This window comes from Pseudophryne corroboree, chromosome 4 (genome assembly GCF_028390025.1).
Source record: "Pseudophryne corroboree isolate aPseCor3 chromosome 4, aPseCor3.hap2, whole genome shotgun sequence".
In the NCBI taxonomy this organism is placed as follows: Eukaryota; Metazoa; Chordata; class Amphibia; order Anura; family Myobatrachidae; genus Pseudophryne; species Pseudophryne corroboree.
Window position 1 is genome coordinate 163,657,630 of NC_086447.1, and position 20,715 is coordinate 163,678,344.

Sequence of the window (20,715 nt, forward strand, 5' to 3'; positions counted from 1 at the left end):
TGGGAATCTGGAATTTCTTTTCCGGAGTTTCCCATGCCTTTTCAAAGATAGCATTCAAGTCTTTGGATGCCGGGAAAGTAAGGGGGGCTTCTTATTATCTGTGAAGAAGGCCTCCTCCACCTGTTCTCTAGCTGTGTCTGAAATGTGTAAAACATCCCTAACAGCCTCAATCATCAACTGCACCCCCTTGGCAATTGATGCCATCCCCCGCAACACATCCCCGTCACCGTCTGCAGTGTCAGAGTCGGTATCCGTGTCATCCTGCATAATTGCAAGCGCATGTTTATGAGAATGCACCGCCGGGGACCCCGAGGAGGCAGAATCAGACCATAGCACCATAGAGGACTGGAGGACCCTCTAGCCACCCTCTTCACACTGCCCCCCCGTTTGCAAGGGGGGACAGTGACTCACTCGCCATCTTCAGCTCCTGGGGGGGTGGCGGCCGGCTGCCAGGGCTAGCGTTCCCATGCGGCGGGGTGCGATCGGACCCCCTGGAGCTAGTGCCCAGTCAGCGGGAGCAGTGGCTCAAGACCCCGCGGGGCGGACACTGCTCCCCCCCCTCAGTCCCACGCTGCAGGGAGGCTGTTGCCAATAGCCTCCCTGTAAAATAAAAAAACCTGAAAAGGAAGAAATATACTCTTTTACTAAGAGAACTCTGTAGAGCTCCCCTAGCTGTGACCGGCTCCTCCGGGCACATTTTCTACACTGAGTCTGGTAGGAGGGGAATAGAGGGAGGAGCCAGCCCACACTATTAAACTCTTAAAATGCCAATGGCTCCTGGTGGACCCGTCTATACCCCATGGTACTAATATGGACCCCAGCATCCTCTAGGACGTTACAGAAATTATACAGGTTCTGAACCATAGTTGCCGACATCCTGGCTTCTCTCTCAGGGAGAGAGCAGCCAGGTGGGCTCAGCAGGGGGGCGGATCGGAGCTATGATGTGTTGAAGGGGGAGAACAGGGGCAGAAAGGAGGCGTGTTGACCGTGATTGCATCATTGTAGCCACGCCCCACTCTGTAATGATTAGATTACCAGTATTATACTGCAGGGGGCATGGCTACGATGACACGATTCAGCGAGAATTGAGTCATCGACTGCCAGGAAAGCCCACTTTACTCACTACTCGGGAGACTTGCCTGTTCTTCTGAGGGGCTGGGAGGGCCACCGGATTTTTGGGAGCTTCCCAGCCATTCCAGGAGAGTAGGCAAGTATGCACAGAACCTGTGTAATTCGTGAATGTCCTGGTTTAAAGGGGGTGGCATAGTAAGGGTTAGAGATAGGCTGCGTGGAAGGGGGGGTTAGGTTTAGGCACCACCGGGGGGGAGGTTAGGGTAAGGCACTAAGGGGGAGGTTAGGGTTAGGCTGCGGAAAGGGAGGGTTTGGGTTAGGGGGTAGAGGAGAGGGGGAAACAGTCTTACCTCCCCCTGTCAGGATTTACACAGAATGCTGGAATCGGTATTCTGACTGCCAGCATACCGTCAGCCAGGATATCATACTGAATCCGTACCCTGGACCTGATTCATGTTTGTAAGTAAAGCAAAAAAAGCAAGTAACTTTGTGTCTGGAACAAACCATGTTGCCATGCAAGGGGAGCAAATACATTTATATTTTTTTTGTGGCAGGTAAATACTGCCTGCTTTTACATGTAGCCCACAGATGTCAAGCTGGGAACACACTGGAGCGATGGGATTGCCCATACACATTAGAACAAGTTTAAGGAAGGATGGAAAGATCATGTTCTATCCTTTCTTAGCATAAACAAGGTTGCTAGCGATAGGGATAGATTTGATGTATAGCACATGAAACCTAGCGACCATCAATAGCGACAGCAGGAGCGCAGAAAATCACCTCTGGACATCTTTGTAGCTTGGTTGGGAGGAGGTCCCTTTACTTAAGCTGGGTGAACAGAAGGTCATTTACAAATGACGAATGAAGACAAAGCAAATTAATGCATTATAATGAGCATTGGGTCATTATAATGGTCATTTCTGTACAACTGTCTCCTCTTTGAATAGCTTCATCTCCAGCTGTTTGGCAAACAGCCATGGATGAAGCATTACAGGAATACCTGGTACTAAAATGTTTTCACAATTACATTTTCATTACAGAAAAGGATGATGAAGATAATTGAAACAGTCTTAAGTGTACTCATGGGATTACGTGCATATGGGCTGAGATCCACTTGAACATTCTGTGAATGTGAGTTCTTTAGAGAAGACATTTCTAACTGAAGACCTGCTACTGACAAAAAGGTTCTGCACAAGTCCAAAGCACTTCTGCCTAGGAATTATTATCACAAACTTCTGATTGTACTCTTAAGTTGGGTACATAGTGGATAACTGCCAATCTTGCCAATGGTCGGGCGAGACTGCTGGTATACACTAGCCAATGTACGATGGAACGACATCTCATTCCATCCTTCATTACACTGCATGGCACCACAAACAATATAGGGGGTCATTCCAAGTTGATCGCTCACTAGCTGTTTTTTGCAGCCATGTGAATGAATGCATAGTCGCCACCCACAGGGGAGTGTATTTTAGCCTTGCAAGCGTGCGATCGCATGTGCAGCCGAGCTGTGCAAAAACATTTTGTGCAGTTTCTGAGTAGCTCTGAACTTACTCAGCCCTTGCGATCACTTCAGCCTGTCCGGGAACCTGCGTTTTTCCAAACACTCCCAGAAAACGGTCAGTTGACACCCATAAACGCCTTCTTCCTGTCAATCTCTTTGCGATCATCCATGCAAATGGATTTTTCGGAAATCCCATCGCACAGCAACAATTCGCTTTGTGCCCGTGCGACGCGCCTGCGCATTGCGGTGCATATGCATGCGCAGTTCTGACCTGATCGTAGAGCAGCAAAAAAAACTAGCGTGCAATCAGGTCAGAATGACCACCATAGTCAGATCTGCCTGTACTGCAAGTGCTTTATCTGACCTGGTCGCACAGGATGTGACTAGTCAGATAGACTTCCCTTTCCTTTTGTTGCCGCTTTCAGAGGGACTGGAAGGTCACTCTTTCCTCCAGCACCCTCCTCCAGCATTTGCTGTGCTGCCGAGATCGGTCAGCACGACGGGACCTCCCACCCGGTAGTTGCAGACAATAGCAGCCACTGGGGAAATGTAAAGTAACCCCCCCCCCCCAATCCTCCCCTGTGTACTTGGCAGCTGTCAAAATGAAAGTCGCGAGGGTCGCTGACGGATGGTCCAATGTTTGGGGAAAAAACTTAATATTTTACAAATATATACACTGCTCAAAAAAATAAAGGAAACACAAACAACACAATGTAACTCCAAGTCAATCACACTTCTGTGAAATCAAACTTTCCACTTAGGAAGCAACACTGATTCACAATCAATTTCACATGCTGTTGTGCAAATGGAATAGACAACAGGTGGAAATTATAGGCAATTAGCAAGAAACCCCCAATAAAGGACTTGTTCTGCAGGTGGTGACCACAGACCACTTCTCAGCTCCTATGCTTTCTGGCTGATGTTTTGGTAACTTTTGAAAGCTGGCGGTGCTTTCACTCTAGTGGTAGCATGAAACGGAGTCTACAACCCACACAAGTGGCTCAGGTAGTGCAGCTCATTCAGGATGGCACATCAATGCGAGCTGTGGCAAGAAGGTTTGCTGTGTCTGTCAGCGTAGTGTCCAGAGCATGGAGGCGCTACCAGGAGACAGGCCAGTACATCAGAAGACGTGGAGGAGGCCGTAGGAGGGCCCCAACCCAGCAGCAGGACCGCAACCTCCACCTTTGTGCAAAAGACCTCCAGCAAGCCACAAATATGTATGTGTCTACTCAAACGATCAGAAACAGACTCCATGAGGGTGGTATGAGGGCCCGACGTCCACAGGTGGGGGTTGTGCTTACAGCCCAACACCGTGCAGGACGTTTGGCATTTGCCAGAGAACACCAAGATTGGCAAATTCGCCACTGGCGCCCTGTGCTCTTCACAGATGAAAGCAGGTTCTCACTGAGCACATGTGACAGACGTGATAGAGTCTGGAGACGCCAAGGAGAACGTTCTGTTGCCTGCCACATCCTCCAGCATGACCGGTTTGGCAGTGGGTCAGTAATGGTGTGGGGTGGCATTTCTTTGGGGGGCCGCACAGCCCTCCATGTGCTCGCCAGAGGTAGCCTGACTGCCATTAGGTACCGAGATGAGATCCTTGTGAGACCATATGCTGGTGCGGTTGGCCCTGGGTTCCTCCTAATGCAAGACAATGCTAGACCTCATGTGGCTGGAGTGTGTCAGCAGTTCCTGCAAGACGAAGGTATTGATGCTATGGACTGGCCCGCCCGTTCCCTAGACCTGAATCCAATTGAGCACATCTGGGACATCATGTCTCGCTCCATCCACCAACGCCACGTTGCACCACAGACTGTCAAGGAGTTGGCGGATGCTTTAGTCCAGGTCTGGGAGGAGATCCCTCAGGAGACCATCTGCCACCTCATCAGGAGCATGCCCAGGCGTTGTAGGGAGGTCATACAGGCACGTGGAGGCCACACACATTACTGAGCCTCATTTTGACTTGTTTTAAGGACATTACATCAAAGTTGGATCAGCCTGTAGTGTGTTTTTCCACTTTAATTTTGAGTGTGACTCCAAATTCAGACCTCCATTGATAATTTTTGTGTGATTTTGTTGTCAGCACATTCAACTATGTAAAGAACAAAGTATTTAATAAGAATATCTCATTCATTCAGATCGAGGATGTGTTATTTTGTGTTCCCTTTATTTTTTTGAGCAGTATATATATATATATATATATATATATATATATATATATATATATATATATATAATCATTTTGGATAAGGTTAAATACACATTCTACACCTAAGCAGTGGTGCAAGTAGAAATTTTTTCTTAGTAGTACTGATAGTAAAAATGGGTGTGGTTACATGTCATGAGGGGGCGTGGCTACACAAAACGAAATTATGCCACACACCATAATGCCTCTTACACATTATGCCACACACCGTAATGCCTATTACATATTATGCCACACACAGTTATGCCTCTGACACCATTTTACAAAAATGCCCCTTATAAATTCTGCCCCAGCGGTGGGCTGACCATATCTCATAATGGTACTCCGTACCACCCTACTTTCAGAACTGCACCTAAGTCACTCATAAAAAAACGGACAATTTTTGAGCATTTTTTGGAAAAATAAAATTGTCAGTTAAGTGGTAAAAGACTGAATTTATACTGTAAAGTAATCATACAGGGGCTTATGCAGACACACAGGTCTATTCAATGCCTGTCGGATTCTCCAACAGGTCAGTATTCAATTAGCGGGCATTTCCAACAGGTTTTGCCCGTTTTCGACAATGCCGATCTGACATTTTTTGAAGTCAGATCAGCATTTTAGAAAACGGCCCAAAAAAACCTGTCGGAATTGGCCGCTAATTCGACAAAACACGTGGATCCGCGGCTAATCTGGAAAAACGGCAGGTTTAAAGAAAATAAGCAAGAAAAGAGCAGAACTGCACCTTGGCAAAGCTATGTTGCACCTCAGGGGAAAGGGGAGGAATTTAGACTTAGCAGGCACAGTTAGAGTTGGGAAGTCTGAGTGTCCTAGTTGAATTACATTTTTTTCAGTGTAATAAACAAAGCTTCCCAGGCATGCAAAATAAATAAATGTATTGCACCCCTAACACTGCATTGGTTGCATAATGTTTGAACGTCAACATTCTGGATGTCTGCATGTTCAGTATATCAACAGCCACAATGTCGGTATTGCCAGGATGTCAACAGGCAGTACGTCGACAATGGTATTTTAAACTGAACCCAGTCTTAACCATAACTGCAGCCTAACCCTAACTACAGCAACACCCTATCAAAAACCCTAAATGAAACCTAACCCTAAAATAATGTGTTGACATGTCAACATTACGATGTTGATATTCTACATGTCAACACAATAACTACACACTATGTATGACTGGCTCTCAGCATGTCACACTAATCAATACAAAGCGGCTTTGCTCCGATTGGTCAGAGCATGGTAAAGTCACTCTGTATTGGTTAGTAGAGTTGAGACCCCTTATGGGATCTTAACAGGAACCGCAATGAGCAACATTCCTATAATGTAATCTTATTTTTGCGTATGGGTATAAAATGTGTACTCTGCAAGGAACACCCTGAATTCACCATGTTTATCCCATCAGATGACTCCGATATTTGACTTTCTAACTTGAAAAGTGCTAGCATTCATAGAACATTTGTGATGTAACACTAAAACATAGGGGGTCATTCCGAGTTGATCGTAGCTGTGCTAAATTTAGCACGGCTACCATCATCTTCCCAGACATGTGGGGGGACGCCCAGCACTAGTCCGCCCCGCACGTCAGTCAGGGCCCCCCCCCCTCCCCACAAGTACAAAAGCATTGCACAGCAGCGATGCTTTGTACTTGAAGAGTAACTCCCGGCCAGCGCAGTTCCTGCGGCTGGCCGGGAGTTACTCGTCACTGCCCCGGGTCGCAGCGGCTGCGTGTGACGTCACGCAGCTGCTGCGACCCGCCCCCCGCAAGGTCCGGCCACGCCTGCTTTGGCCAGACCGTGCCCCGAAAACGACGGGCAAACGCCGCCGTGCCACCCCCTCTCGCCCAGCGACCACCTCTGCCTGTCAATCAGGCAAAGGCGATCGCTAGGTAACGACGGCCTCCGGCCGTCTGGCATGCGCTGGCGCACTGCGACAACTGCAGCGTGCGATTGGGTCGGAATGACCCCACTGTACATGGGGGGTCATTCCGAGTTGTTCGCTCGTTATTTTTTTCTCACAACGGAGCGATTAGTCGCTAATGCGCATGCACAATGCCCGCAGTGCGACTGCGCCAAGTAAATTTGCTATGCAGTTTGGTATTTTACTCACGGCATTACGAGGTTTTTTCTTCGTTCTGGTGATCGTAATGTGATTGACAGGAAGTGGGTGTTTTTGGGCGGAAACTGGCTGTTTTATGGGTGTGTGTGAAAAAACGCTGCCGTTTCTGGGAAAAACGCGGGAGTGGCTGGAGAAACAGAGGAGTGTATGGGCGAACGCTGGGTGTGTTTGTGACGTCAAACCAGGAACGACAAGCACTGAACTGATCGCAGATGCCGAGTAAGTCTGGAGCTACTCAGAAACTGCTAAGAAGTGTCTATTCGCAATTCTGCTAATCTTTCGTTCGCAATTTTGATAAGCTAAGATTCACTCCCAGTAGGCGGTGGCTTAGCGTGTGCAAAGTTGCTAAAAGCAGCTTGCGAGCGAACAACTCGGAATGAGGGCCATGGAATCCGAAGTCCCATCAGTATAGAGCTTGCAGTACATGAAATGTCCACCTAGTGTCAGTATTATCCCACTAATAACAACTGGCTGCACAGCAGCACTTTCCCTGTGTGCTGATCTTCATGAGTTTCTTTATTATCGCCAAGATGTGGTGACTGCAAAGATTTTCTATCACCACATTAAATTTTGAACTGCAGGAATTAAAAAGAGAGCCTGCTAATATGTGCATGAGAGATCAGGAACAGGGTTGTAAGACTAAGGGCCTAATTCAGATCTGATCGCAGCAGCAAATTTGTTAGCAACCATGGGGGTCATTCCGACCCATTCGCACGCAGCGTTTCATCGCTGCAGTGCGAACAGGTCGGAAATGCGCGGCGCCCGCAATGCGTACGTGCGTCGTTGACAGTTGTCGCCGGGCAACGACCAGAAGAAAGTGATCGCTAGAACGATCGCAAGAAGATTAAATGCGGGGAGGCATTCCGGGGCGGATACTCAACGTTTTCCGGGCGTGGAGATCCGAACGCAGGCGTGTCCAGGCGTTTGGAGGGCGGTTGTCTGACGTCAATTCCAGGACCTTCATCGCTGGATCCATCGCACAGGGTAAGTAACTGCAGGGCTAGTCTTGTTCTGCACAAAACTTTTTTAGCATAGCAGGGCTGCACAAGCGTTCGCAGCCCTGCTATGCTAAAATACACTCCCCCATAGGCGGCGTCTAGTTGATCGCACGAACAGCAAAAAGTTGCTGGCTGCGATCAACTCGGAATGACCCCCAATGTGCACTGTAGGTGAGGCAGATATAACATGTGCAGAGAGAGTTAGATTTGGGTGGTGTGTGTTCAAACTGAAATCTAAACTGCAGTGTAAAATTAAAGCAGCCAGTATTTACCCTGCACAGAAACAATATAACCCACCCAAATCTAACTCTCTCTGCACAAGTTATATCTGCCCCACCTGCAGTGCACATGGTTGTGGCCATTAGCTAACAAATTTGCTGCTGCGATCACATCTGAATTACCCCCTAAGTTATGAAGATATAGGCAGTACCAAGGATACATGCTGCCAACTGTGTAACTGTAAATAAGTACATTAGGCATGTCAATAGTTGGGGAGGTTGTCAGTTCACTGCCACCAGGGGCCAACAATTTACCCTATTACTGGTGGTGAGAGGATCAATGCATTGCACTAGAAAGGTACAAAGCATAGAGGGATGGGGCTCCGTTCAGGATCCCGGGGTTTGGGATCCCGGCAGTTGGGATACTGACGCCGGAATTCCAACACTGCTTGGAATACAGATGTCGGCATACCAACATGGATGAAGTAAGGTGCAGGCTGCGGGGGGAGGGTTAGGGTTAGACTTCGAGGAGGGGCGGTTAGGGTTTGGCACCCCCGGGGAGTGTTAGGCTGTGGGGAAGGCAGGGTTAGTGTTAGGCTGCAGGGAGTGGGGTTATGTTTAGGCACCACCAGGAAGGGTTAGGCTGCAGGAAGGGAGGGTTAGGGGGGGTAAGGGTAAACATACTTACCTAACCCCTGTTGGGATTCTCTGCATCAGGATGCCAGTATTGGTCATATGACCGGCGGCATCCAATCTGCCGGCATATCGTATGTATTAAGAATGGAAGACGGTAGTAAGGTAAGGAGAGGTTACTTGCAGGCTGAATACCAACACAGGGCAGTAACTAGGGGTGTGAGAGACAACAAGCCCAATGGCCAGCACCATCACTGCCCTGGTGACATCTGGATTTAGCTTGCAGGTTGCCTTGAACAGCACCTTGCAGCCTGGATAGCCAGCTGAGAACCATACTGTGTGTCCTTGGACGCCCTTCCATGACATCATGACGACACCTTGTTGGGGGGAAGGCATCAGAGCTTGGCAGGACTCATTAGTGCCTTGCTATGGCACTGACGCAATACACCTAAATAATTAATGTTGGTGCCAAGCTTTTGGGAGTCCATTCCACAATGAGTTGTTGTGAGGTCAATGGCTGGGGAGGCACTGGCTAGTATCAGAGCCAGATTTGCACATACATATATACTGTATGATTTGGTGATGGGTTTTGACTATAAAAATTATAGGAATAATACAAAGATGATATAGCCAGCAAATATAAACATACATGGCAAGTTGTATGTAACATATGTGCTGGCTTCCTTACCCGGGTATCTGCAGCTGCCGCAGAACACATGGGACACAGACAAAGTGCTCAGCTATCTTTTATAAGCCCAACCCCAGACTTCTCTGAAACCAGCCACAGGAGTTTGGGGCAGGCTTACTGAAGATAGACAGGCTGAGCACTGTGATTGTGTCCCGTGTGTGCTGCAGCAGCTGCTGATCCCCGGGTAAGGCAGCCAGCACATACTGTATGTTACATACAACTTGACATGTTTATATGTGCTGGTCGACTCCCCCTTGCAGTCTTTGGTTGGCGTTGCAGTCCAGGGGCAGCAGCCGCTGCTGGTGACAATACATGGGGGTGGGAGGGAGAACAATAAACTGTAGAAGGGTCATTGGGCTGAATGAAGGGGAGGGATAGATAGTGGAGTGGGCTTAATATTCATCATTTTCTGGTGGGAGGGCAGCTTATAGACTGCAGATATCTCCAGGGGATTTATTAATGGGATAAAAAAAAGTTAGAGAGTCCCACCTTCCAGGAGGTACTAGGGACTTGGGGATTAGAGTTCAGGAGTCAGAGCAATCCACCAACGAACATATAAAACTGATATTATGACAACTGGTATGGTAAATTACAACTAGACTCTGATTGGAAGCTTTGGGCTACTTTCATCTGTCTCCCCCCTCAAGCATCTCCCAGGGGACCCAAGGAATACATGCTTATGTAGCCAAAGAACATTAAACCCTTGTTTTGCATATTACATTGACCATAAATAATTTGAGTTGGTCCTAGGCTACCAAACTGAGGCACCCTTGCAAGTGCCCCAAGGCACCCCAGGGTGCCACAGTATCCAGTTTGGGAACCATTAACTTAAGCGATAAACTTGTCTTTTATGTGACAATGACAGTAGTGGACCAGGGGGGAGATGTATGAAGCAGTGAAAAGAGTGCAGAAGTTGCCCATGGCGACCAATTCGCTTTGAGATAGCACTTATCAGCTATTACCTATCATTTTGTAGAATGAACTTGATAAGTGCATGGCCGTCTTAACAGCAGCATAGGCCCCTGGGCAAAGCAATGCTCCAGCGGCAGGGTTGGGGGTGCTAACAGTGGCAGCTTGTATGTCCCATGGGCAGTAGGGGGTGTTTTATCTTCCGCTCAGCATGTAGGACCTGGAGATGTAATTTTTGCTAATTACTCCTTTACTGCAAAGATGATGGGAGATGGGGCGGGAGGGAGAACACTAAACTGTAGAAAGGGGCATTGGGCTGAATGAAGGGGCCCCAGTACATGACTTCCAGGGTGGTAGGGGGTGTTTAATATGGAGGGGAGGGATGGATAGTGGAGTGGAGTTAATATTCATTATTTTCTAGTGGGAGGGCAACTTGCTTGACTGCAGATATCTCCAGTTCCTGGAGATAGATTTCTTAGCTGTCAATGGGATAAACTAGAGAGTCCCACCTTTCAGGAGGTACTGGGGACTTGTGGATCAGAGATCAGGAGGCTAAGAAATTTACTGACGAACATAAAAAACTGCATACCAGGGATGTGGAGCTGGTGCAGGGACCAGCTGCTGGAAGGCTGATATCTCTGGTTCTGGGCATAGTAGAGACAAGCTGCCAGTGTCCACCGAAAGGGGATAGTCCCAGCTTTTGAAGTATACCCTCTTCAAAACTCTAAGTCAGACAGAACCCAAGATATCTGGCTGGGAAGAGCAATTAACAGGCTCAGAAGTTGGATATCTCCAGTTCCCCAGGGCTGATTTAAAAAAATCTGGTACACCTGGAAAAAGAGGACCCCCAGCTATCATACTTATACTCCTCGGGCCCTTGGGCAACTGCCCATTGAGCCCATACAAAAAGACGGCCCTGACGGTCTTCATGCGGAAGGCTTTGCCACCTGCTGTTTTTCCGTCCTTAGCAGCAGCCATCATTAATATCAATTCGTCTGCAGTTTCAATCTCCGTCTGTGTGTATATGCATGGTAAAACGCATGCCTAGTCTGCGAGTGCTTTCTGTAGCACATGTACAGTTTGCACAAATCCGTGGGATCCATCCACAGAAGCACTTGGCCCAAAATGATGAGGTGGCAGGAGGAAAGGGCTCTATTTACTTATTTGGGTCAGACTGATCAGATCACTGGATGTAAATGGAGTGAAACAAGATGGCATAAGGTGAACGAGGGGAGGGGCACTCAGAGACTGCACAGGGGTCCCCTCTTCTCATAGGACACACCCGAGTATGTCACTAACTGCACGTGTTCATTTGGCACAAAGCAGAAGCTCAAAACAGCAGATGTGCCATGTGTATCTATGATACTTAAATAATCTAAAGCAGGCATGTCCAAACTGCGGCCCTCCAGCTGTTGAGAAACTACACATCCCAGCATGCCCTGACACAGCTTTAGCATTCTCTGACAGCAAAACTGTGTCAGGGCATGCTGGGATATGTAGTTTCACAACAGCTGGAGGGCCGCAGTTTGGACATGCCTGATCTAAAGGGTAGAAGACTAAATAACAAGCAGTTCCCCTAACTTTCTGAGTGGCCAAACAACTTTTCAGATACACTGCATTTATCCAGGGGTAACACCTGTAAAGACATTGGTAGATCGGCGATAATCCTTTGCAATATACATTCTGCATTGCCCAACTTCAACTAGTTTAGATGTAGGATACATATTCCCATGCACATACAGGGCCTGATTCGGAGTCCGATGGATTTGCACGGGTGCAAATCATACTTGCTGAGCAGGCTGCCCCCTCTTCCGGGATGGGGCAGAATGGTTGGTGCATAGGGGGCATGGCGGGCGGGTGCTTGGCTTGCGGGGGGCATAGTCAGCAGAACGGTGGGAATGCTAGGTGCGTGGCCTCGAAAATGCATCATTGTGACTCCCCCCCCCCCCCGCTCTACAGTGCAGAGGAAACAGGCACTGTAGAGCAGGGGGTAGGGCTACGATGATGCGATTCAGCGCAGATCACGTTATCGGGAGACTTGCCTGCCTTTCCAGGGTGCCAGGAGGGTCATCCGATTTTCAGGAGGGTATGCACGAGTGGTGACAATGTGAGAGCACGGAACCCCTCTGACTTGTGGCCGTGTCACTGTGTATCAAAAGCGCTCCATGATTCTGAGTTGTACATACAGGGAAGGTAAGCCTGTTCCTGATGGATCTCTCGCACCTAGCATGGGGCTTCTGCAAGCAGATACTAATGACGGTTGCAGTGGCCAGCATAAAGTCTGTGGGCAGCACAGCTTCCCACTTGCTTCCAATGACTTCACACTAATTAGAATTTGCAATACAGAGTGTTTGCATTGCTGCAACATTTTGTGTACACTGTCTGCTCCACAGAACTATATTATCCTCAAGTATAAGCGATCATTTTGCATTTGACATGCAGTGTCAATGGCAGGCAGGTAACTAGGGCTGTGCAAGCAGTGGTGCTACCCACAGGGCATGGACAAGGGGGCAGCACAGTCACTGCTTAGTGACATTTCTGTATGGCTTGCAGACTGCTTGCCTGGAATGGAATCCTGCCGCTGCAGGTACAAGAGCTCTGCTTCCTGGTCCAATCCCCTCTCTGATGTCATGATGTTACACGTGCGGGGACAGGACTGACACAGGACACATCATTGCCCTTATATGGCTCTGGTCACTGGCATTTAATGCAATGCTGGTTCCTAGACAGGGCTTAAAGTGGTCCTGGAGAGGTGGTAGAACTCATTTGACCCCGCCAGCCCCCTTCTTACATTAAGTGGATCCGCTGCTAGTGTTTTCAGCACCCCTCCTGCAAACTATACATTAGTGCCCTGCTTCCCATACTTTATAAAGGGACATTGACCTCACAAAGAAGCAGCATGGCCACACAATAGTACCCCCAATTCAAATTACATGTCACAGTAGTACAATCTTATTCCCATTACACCGTATGTAGTGCCCCTGATTCATGTTACATCACATAGTAATGACCACGGTAGTGCTGCTTATATACATAGTGCCCACAGTAGTGCCCCTTTCTCTTACGTCTTAGAGGATGCTGGGGACTCCATAAGGACCATGGGGTATAGACGGGCTCCGCAGGAGATAGGGCACCTAAAAAGTACTTTTAGTATGGGTGTGCACTGGCTCCTCCCTCTATGCCCCTCCTCCAGACCTCAGTTAGATCTTGTGCCCAGAGGAGAATGGGTGCACTGGAAAAATAATTTTGTTAGGTTTTTTATTTTCAGGGAATCCTGTTGGCAACAGGCTCCCTGCATCGTGGGACTGAGGAGAGAGAAGCAGAGCTGGCTTGTTAAGTTGGGCACTGCTTCTAAGGCTACTGGACATCATTAGCTCCAGAGGGAGTCGGAACACAGGTCTCACCTGGGGCTCGTCCCGGAGCCGCGCCGCCGTCCTCCTCACAGATGCCGAAGATAGAAGCCGGGTGAGTATGAGAAGGCAAAGAAGACATCAGGCGGCAGAAGACATCAGATCTTCATGAGGTAAGCGCGCAGCGGTAAGCTGCGCGCCATTGCTCCCAGTCACACACACACAAGCAGGCACTGAAGGGTGCAGGGCGCAGGGGGGGGGGGGAGGAGGCGCCCTAGGCAGCAATATTCCTCATATTTGGCATTGATAAGCATGGATTAGGCTGTGGCACAGTAAATCCGGTAACCCCTCCATTTTTCTATAGAAAGTTGATGGGACCGAAGCCCGCCGTCAGGTGGGCGGGGCTTGATCCTCAGCACTAACCAGCGCCATTTTCTCCACAGAGACTGCATGAGAAACGCTGGCTCCCTGTTCTCTCCCCTGCTGAGCTTCACAGGCTGGAAAAAAGAGGAGGGGGGCACTTTGGCGACGCAGTGAGTGGAGATTACAATTATATACATATAACAGCGCTATCTGGTCATATATTCCAGTGTTTTTAAGCGCTGGGTGTGTGCTGGCATACTCTCTCTCTCTGTCTCTCCTAGGGCCTGGTTGGGGTTTTGTCCCCTTATAGGTAACTCCCTGTGTGTGTGGGGTGTCGGTACGTGTGTGTCGACATGTCTGAGGAGGAAGGCTTCTCCAAGGAGGAGGTGGAGCAAATGAGTGGTGTGTCCCCGTCGGTTGTGCCGTCTCCAGATTGGATGAACATGTGGCATACGTTGCATGCAAGTGTGGCATCTTTACATAAAAGTGCAAAAGAAAATCACCAAGGTAATGGGCCCGGCGCTTCAAAATGTGATGTTTAACCCAAAGCAGCTGTTTACAGGGGTAGTTAATCCCTGAGGAATAATACTAGGAAAGGATATACAGCGCTATACACTGGATATAGACAATATAACTTTTTATATATACAAAATTAGCTTTTGGTTGCAACCACAAATTTAAAAATAGATGTTAAAATTTGTAAAATAGGGCAAACACAGCACAACACTTCATTGGATATATTACCACTTATAGAGGCCAAACACAGTCTCCTGTATAGAATCCTTTGGAAGAAGATGCCACAGTCCAGGGGGTGTAGATAGCACTTGTAGAGATGTATAGTCCATACGGAGTGGATGGAGAACCTTCAAGGCTTGATTATGGACAATTGTAGTCCTATTGAAAGCATGGTCTCGTACTCCTCTCTCGGACACCAACAAGTTCCCCGTTTAAGGCGTGAAGGACTTCTAGGCGTATTCCAGGATCAGGATGTTTAGCTGTAGTGAGGGCCTCGGCAAACCGACGCGTTTTGCTGTGTCAACAGCTTTGTCAAGGTGTGTGTGTGTCCATTGTGAAATTGCCCTTTTTAAAGGCTGTGCTAATTGCCCAGTGTTAGCAGCTGTACTTAATTTACAATCATCAAATAACGTAAAAAATAAAACTATATCCAGTTTAATTTATTATTAATATGTGGAGACAAGTGTATATATGTTTAAAGACCACTTTTGTTTATTATTATTTATATACAATGTGTAGAATAATAAACGCATTTCCTGGTTCAATATCGCGATCATGTGACCGCATGTGTATGCTTCCTGTATCTGGAACGCATACCAGACTGTAATAGGTTGTAAGAATAAGAGACGCCGGTCACGTGACGTTGTTTGCGTGCACCTGACCGGCTCCAATACTCGCGAGGGCCGCAAGAAGCACATCGAGGTCCTGGTCACATGACTGGACCCACTTGCGCGATGCGACTCCCGGAAGTACGTCACGTACTGGCAGTCCGGACGTGCCGGCCAGCAACCACAATGGGCATAGTTGCCCTCAGTTGGGAACAGACAAAATTAGTATATTAAGAGAAGGAAAGCCCCAGATTGTTGATCTCTTTAGTAGAAACATACTAAACTAATATATTAGAGGAACTTTGTTTTCAGCAAAAACTTTAAATAGGGAGAGATTCTTTTTTAGAAATACAGATATTGATATAGATATATGTACATAACATATTCAACAATCCTATATATAGCAGATTGTAATAATAATTATCTGTAAATACCAGCATAGACATAATTTGATATAAATCTGTATGTTCTCAATTGTATGTTTATCCATGTTGGAAAATTAGCAATCTTCCAATATCTCAGCTCTATAGTGCCATCTTGTGGAATTATTAAGAAATGGCATTCTCGTAATAAATAGCCATTCTAAATACCATACCTAAAGAAAATAGCATTCCCTATAATATAAACCATGGCCAAGATGTTGCTATCGTGGTTTTGAAATGTTTTAATTAATTGGACCCGGACCCTAAAATACTGCCTTAAGTTCCAAAGCTTCATTTAGGCCACAGGGATATAGGGAATTCAACTGGAGTGTCCAATATATCTCCTGTCGACAAAGTCGGGTATATCTATCCCCTCCTCGACATGTCGGCGAAATATATTCCAGTCCAATAACTTTCAAGGAACTGGGATCTTTATTATGATGATATACGAAATGTCTCGATAGGCTGTGTTTCATTAGCCCATTTATGACATTTCTGCGATGTTCCATGAATCTTAGTTTCAGCGCTCTAGTCGTTCTGCCGACATATTTTAAATTGCATCTGCATTTCAATAGATATATAACCCATGACGTATTGCAATTAATGAAAGTGGAGATATTTATAAATTTCTCCTCCAAAACCTCCAAAGTTTCCGATGACAATAAGAAAGATATGCCCTTTATATCCAGATTTAATAATTGATCTAATCAGATTAAAAACACGATTAAACAAAATTACCATATGCTTTTAAATGATCCAATTTTGAATGGTATTCTTCCAGCTAAGCCAGAGTTTATTTTCAGGAAAAACAAATCCTTAAAGAACATACTGGCACCCAGCCAAATAAAGAACCCTATAAGAAATAATTTATCAGACATAGGAACAAAATCGGAAGGGGGGTGGCTATCTACGAAACCTAAGGGTTTCTACAAATGTGGAGCCAATAAATGTACAACATGTTTACATGCTTGTAATAAAATCAAAAAGATCGGTATGGTTTTGGAGGAGAAATGTATAAATATCTCTACTTTCATTAATTGCAATACGTCATGGGTTATATATCTATTGAAATGCGGATGCAATTTAAAATATGTCGGCAGAACGACTAGAGCGCTGAAACTAAGATTCATGGAACATCGCAGAAATGTCATAAATGGGCTAATGAAACACAGCCTATCGAGACATTTCGTATATCATCATAATAAAGATCCCAGTTCCTTGAAAGTTATTGGACTGGAATATATTTCACCGACATGTTGAGGAGGGGATAGATATACCCGATTTTGTCGACAGGAGATATATTGGACACTCCAGTTGAATTCCCTATATCCCTGTGGCCTAAATGAAGCTTTGGAACTTAATGCAGTACTTTAGGGTCCGGGTCCAATTAATTAAAACATTTCAAAACCACGATAGCAACATCTTGGTCATGGTTTATATTATAGGGAATGCTATTTACTTTAGGTATGGTATTTAGAATGGCTATTTATTACGAGAATGCTATTTCTTAATAATTCCACAAGATGGCACTATAGAGCAGAGATATTGGTAGATTGCTAATTTTCCAACATGGATAAACATACAATTGAGAATATACAGATTTATAGCAAATTATGTCTATGCTGGTATTTACAGATAATTATTATTACAATCTGCTATATATAGGATTGTTGAATATGTTATGTACATATATCTATATCAATATCTGTATTTCTAAAAAAGAATGGCCCTCATTCCGAGTCGTTCGCTCGGTATTTTTCATCGCATCGCAGTGAAATTCCGCTTAGTGCGCATGCGCAATATTCGCACTGCGACTGCGCCAAGTATCTTTGCTATGAAGATAGTAATTTTACTCACGGCTTTTTCATCGCTCCGGCGATCGTAATGTGATTGACAGGAAATGGGTGTTACTGGGCGGAAACACAGCGTTTTATGGGTGTGTGGCTGAAAACGCTACCGTTTCCGGAAAAAATGCAGGAGTGGCCGGAGAAACGGGGGAGTGGTTGGGCGAACGCTGGGTGTGTTTGTGACGTCAAACCAGGAACGACAAGCACTGAACTGATCGCACAGGCAGAGTAAGTGTGGAGCTACTCTAAAACTGCTAAGTAGTTTGTGATCGCAATATTGCGAATACATCGGTCGCAATTTTAAGATGCTAAGATACACTCCCAGTAGACGGCGGCTTGGCGTGTGTAACTCTGCTAAATTCGCCTTGCGACCGATCAACTCGGAATGAGGGCCAAACTCTCCCTATTTAAAGTTTTTGCTGAAAACAAAGTTCCTCTAATATATTAGTTTAGTATGTTTCTGCTAAAGAGATCAACAATCTGGGGTTTTCCTTCTCTTAATATACTAATATTGTCTGTTCCCAACTGAGGGCAACTATGCCCATTGTGGTTGCTGGCCGGCACGTCCGGACTGCCAGTACGTGACGTACTTCCGGGAGTCGCATCGTGCAAGTGGGTCCGGTCATGTGACCAGGACCTCGATGTGCTTCGTGCGGCCCTCGCGAGTATTGGAGCCGGTCACGTGTACGCAAACAACGTCACGTGACCGGCGTCTCTTATTCTTACAAGCTATTACAGTCTGGTATGCGTTCCAGACACAGGAAGCATACACATGCGGTCACATGATCGTGATATTGAACCAGGAAATGATTTTATTATTCTACACATTGTATATAAATAATAATAAACAAAAGTGGTCTTTAAACATATATACACTTGTCTCCACATATTAATAATAAATTAAACTGGATATAGTTTTATTTTTTACGTTATTTGATGATTGTAAATTAAGTACAGCTGCTAACAATGGGCAATCAGCACAGCCTTTAAAAAGGGCAATTTCACAATGGACACACACACACACACCTTGACAAAGCTGTTGACACAGCGAAACGCGTCGGTTTGCCGAGGCCCTCACTACAGCTAAACATCCTGATCCTGGAATACGCCTAGAAGTCCTTCACGCCTTAAACGGGGAACTTGTTGGTGTCCGAGAGAGGAGTACGAGACCATGCTTTCAATAGGACTACAATTGTCCATAATCAAGCCTTGAAGGTTCTCCATCCACTCCGTATGGACTATACATCTCTACAAGTGCTATCTACACCCCCTGGACTGTGGCATCTTCTTCCAAAGGATTCTATACAGGAGACTGTGTTTGGCCTCTATAAGTGGTAATATATCCAATGAAGTGTTGTGCTGTGTTTGCCCTATTTTACAAATTTTAACATCTATTTTTAAATTTATGGTTGTAACCAAAAGCTAATTTTGTATAAATAAAAAGTTATATTGTCTATATCCAGTGTATAGCGCTGTATATCCTTTCCTAGTATCTTTACATAAAAGGCTTGATAAGGCTGGTTTAGGGGGGACATCAGGCGGTCAATCCTCAGATTGGACCGACTCACAGGGCCCGTCAGGGTCTCAAAAGCGTCCCTTAACACAAGACACTACTACCGACACGGATTCTGATTCCAGTGTCGACTATGACGAAGTAAAATTGCACCCTAGGGTGACTAAAACCATTCAGTGTATGATTGTGGCAATAAGGGATGTGTTGCATATTGTGGATGAACCCTCGGTCCCCGACACAAGGGTACACATGTTTAAGGAAAAGAAACAGATTATTAATTTTCCCACATCTCATGAATTAAATGAGTTCTTTGGAAAAGCTTGGGAGACTCCGGAAAAGAGACCGCAAATCTCCAAAAGAATTTTTATGGCTTACCCTTTCCCTAAGCAGGACAGGGAGATTTGGGAATCACCCCCCACTGTGGACAAGGCCCTGACGCGCTTGTCCAAGAAAGTGGCGCGACCGTCTCCTGACACAGCGGCCCTTAAGGACCCTGCAGATTGCAGGCAAGAAACTACCTTAAAGGGTATTTATTCTCATACGGGTGCCGTGTTAAGACCGACGATTGCGTCGGCATGGGTGTGTAGCGCAATTGCAGCTTGGACAGATGAGCTGACAGATCAATTTGATACTATGGATAAGGATACTATATTCCTAACTCTAGCCAATATAAAAGACGCAGTCTTATTTATGAGGGATGCTCAAAGGGACATTGGTTTGCTAGCGTCTAGGGCCAATGCCATGTCTATCTCAGCGAGAAGATCCTTATGGACTCGCCAATGGACGGGTGATGCGGATTACAAAAAACATATGGAAATACTACCCTATAAGGGTGATGTATTGTTTGGGGATGGGCTGACGGACCTGGTTTCCACAGCTACAGCAGGTAAATCAAATTTTTTACCATATATTCCCCAACACGAAAGAAAGCAACACCCTATCAGATGCAGTCCTTTCAGTCGCACAAGTCAAAAAGAGGTCGGGGATCCTCTTTCCTCGCCAGAGGTAAGGGCAGAGGCAAGAGAGCACCTGCTTCGTCAGGTGCTCAGGAACAAAAGTCCTCCCCGGCTGCTCCGAAACCCACAGCATGACGCTGGGACTCCCATGAGGGAGTCCGCACCGGTGGGGGCACGTCTTCGACTTTTCAGTCAGGCCTGGGTCAGTTCGGACCTGAATCCATGGGTGTTGGAAATAGTTTCCCAGGGTTACAAATTGGAATTCGAGGAGGTGCCCCCGCGCCGATTTTTTGAATCGGCCCTACCAGCTTCCACATCGGAAAGGGATGTAGTGTTAGCTGCAAATGAAACGCTGTGTATACAGCACGTGATAATCAAGGTTCCCCTGCACCAGCAGGGAAGAGGTTATTATTCAACCCTATTTGTGGTCCCGAAACCGGACGGTACGGTCAGACCGATTTTGAATCTGAAATCCCTAAACCTGTACATAAAAAGATTCAAATTCAAAATGGAATCTCTCAGAGCAATAATAGCCAACTTGGAGGAGGGGGAGTTTATGGTGTCTCTAGACATAAAGGA

The 20,715-nt window shown here is 46.4% G+C and overlaps 1 protein-coding gene across 2 annotated transcripts in view; it reads right to left on the reverse strand.

Annotated features, from left to right (window-relative positions):
• Window positions 1-20,715, reverse strand: part of DZIP1L (DAZ interacting zinc finger protein 1 like) — a 282,067-nt gene that overhangs the window by 250,984 nt on the left and 10,368 nt on the right. Inside the window, exon 1 of one of the 2 annotated variants that reach the window (XM_063915530.1) lies at window positions 14,800-15,158. The exons of the other annotated variant lie outside the window; for it this stretch is intronic. The gene's annotated coding sequence lies outside the window, so the exon portion shown is untranslated. Of the gene's footprint in view, window positions 1-14,799; window positions 15,159-20,715 lie in introns of those variants that run through there. 2 annotated transcript variants of the gene reach the window in all.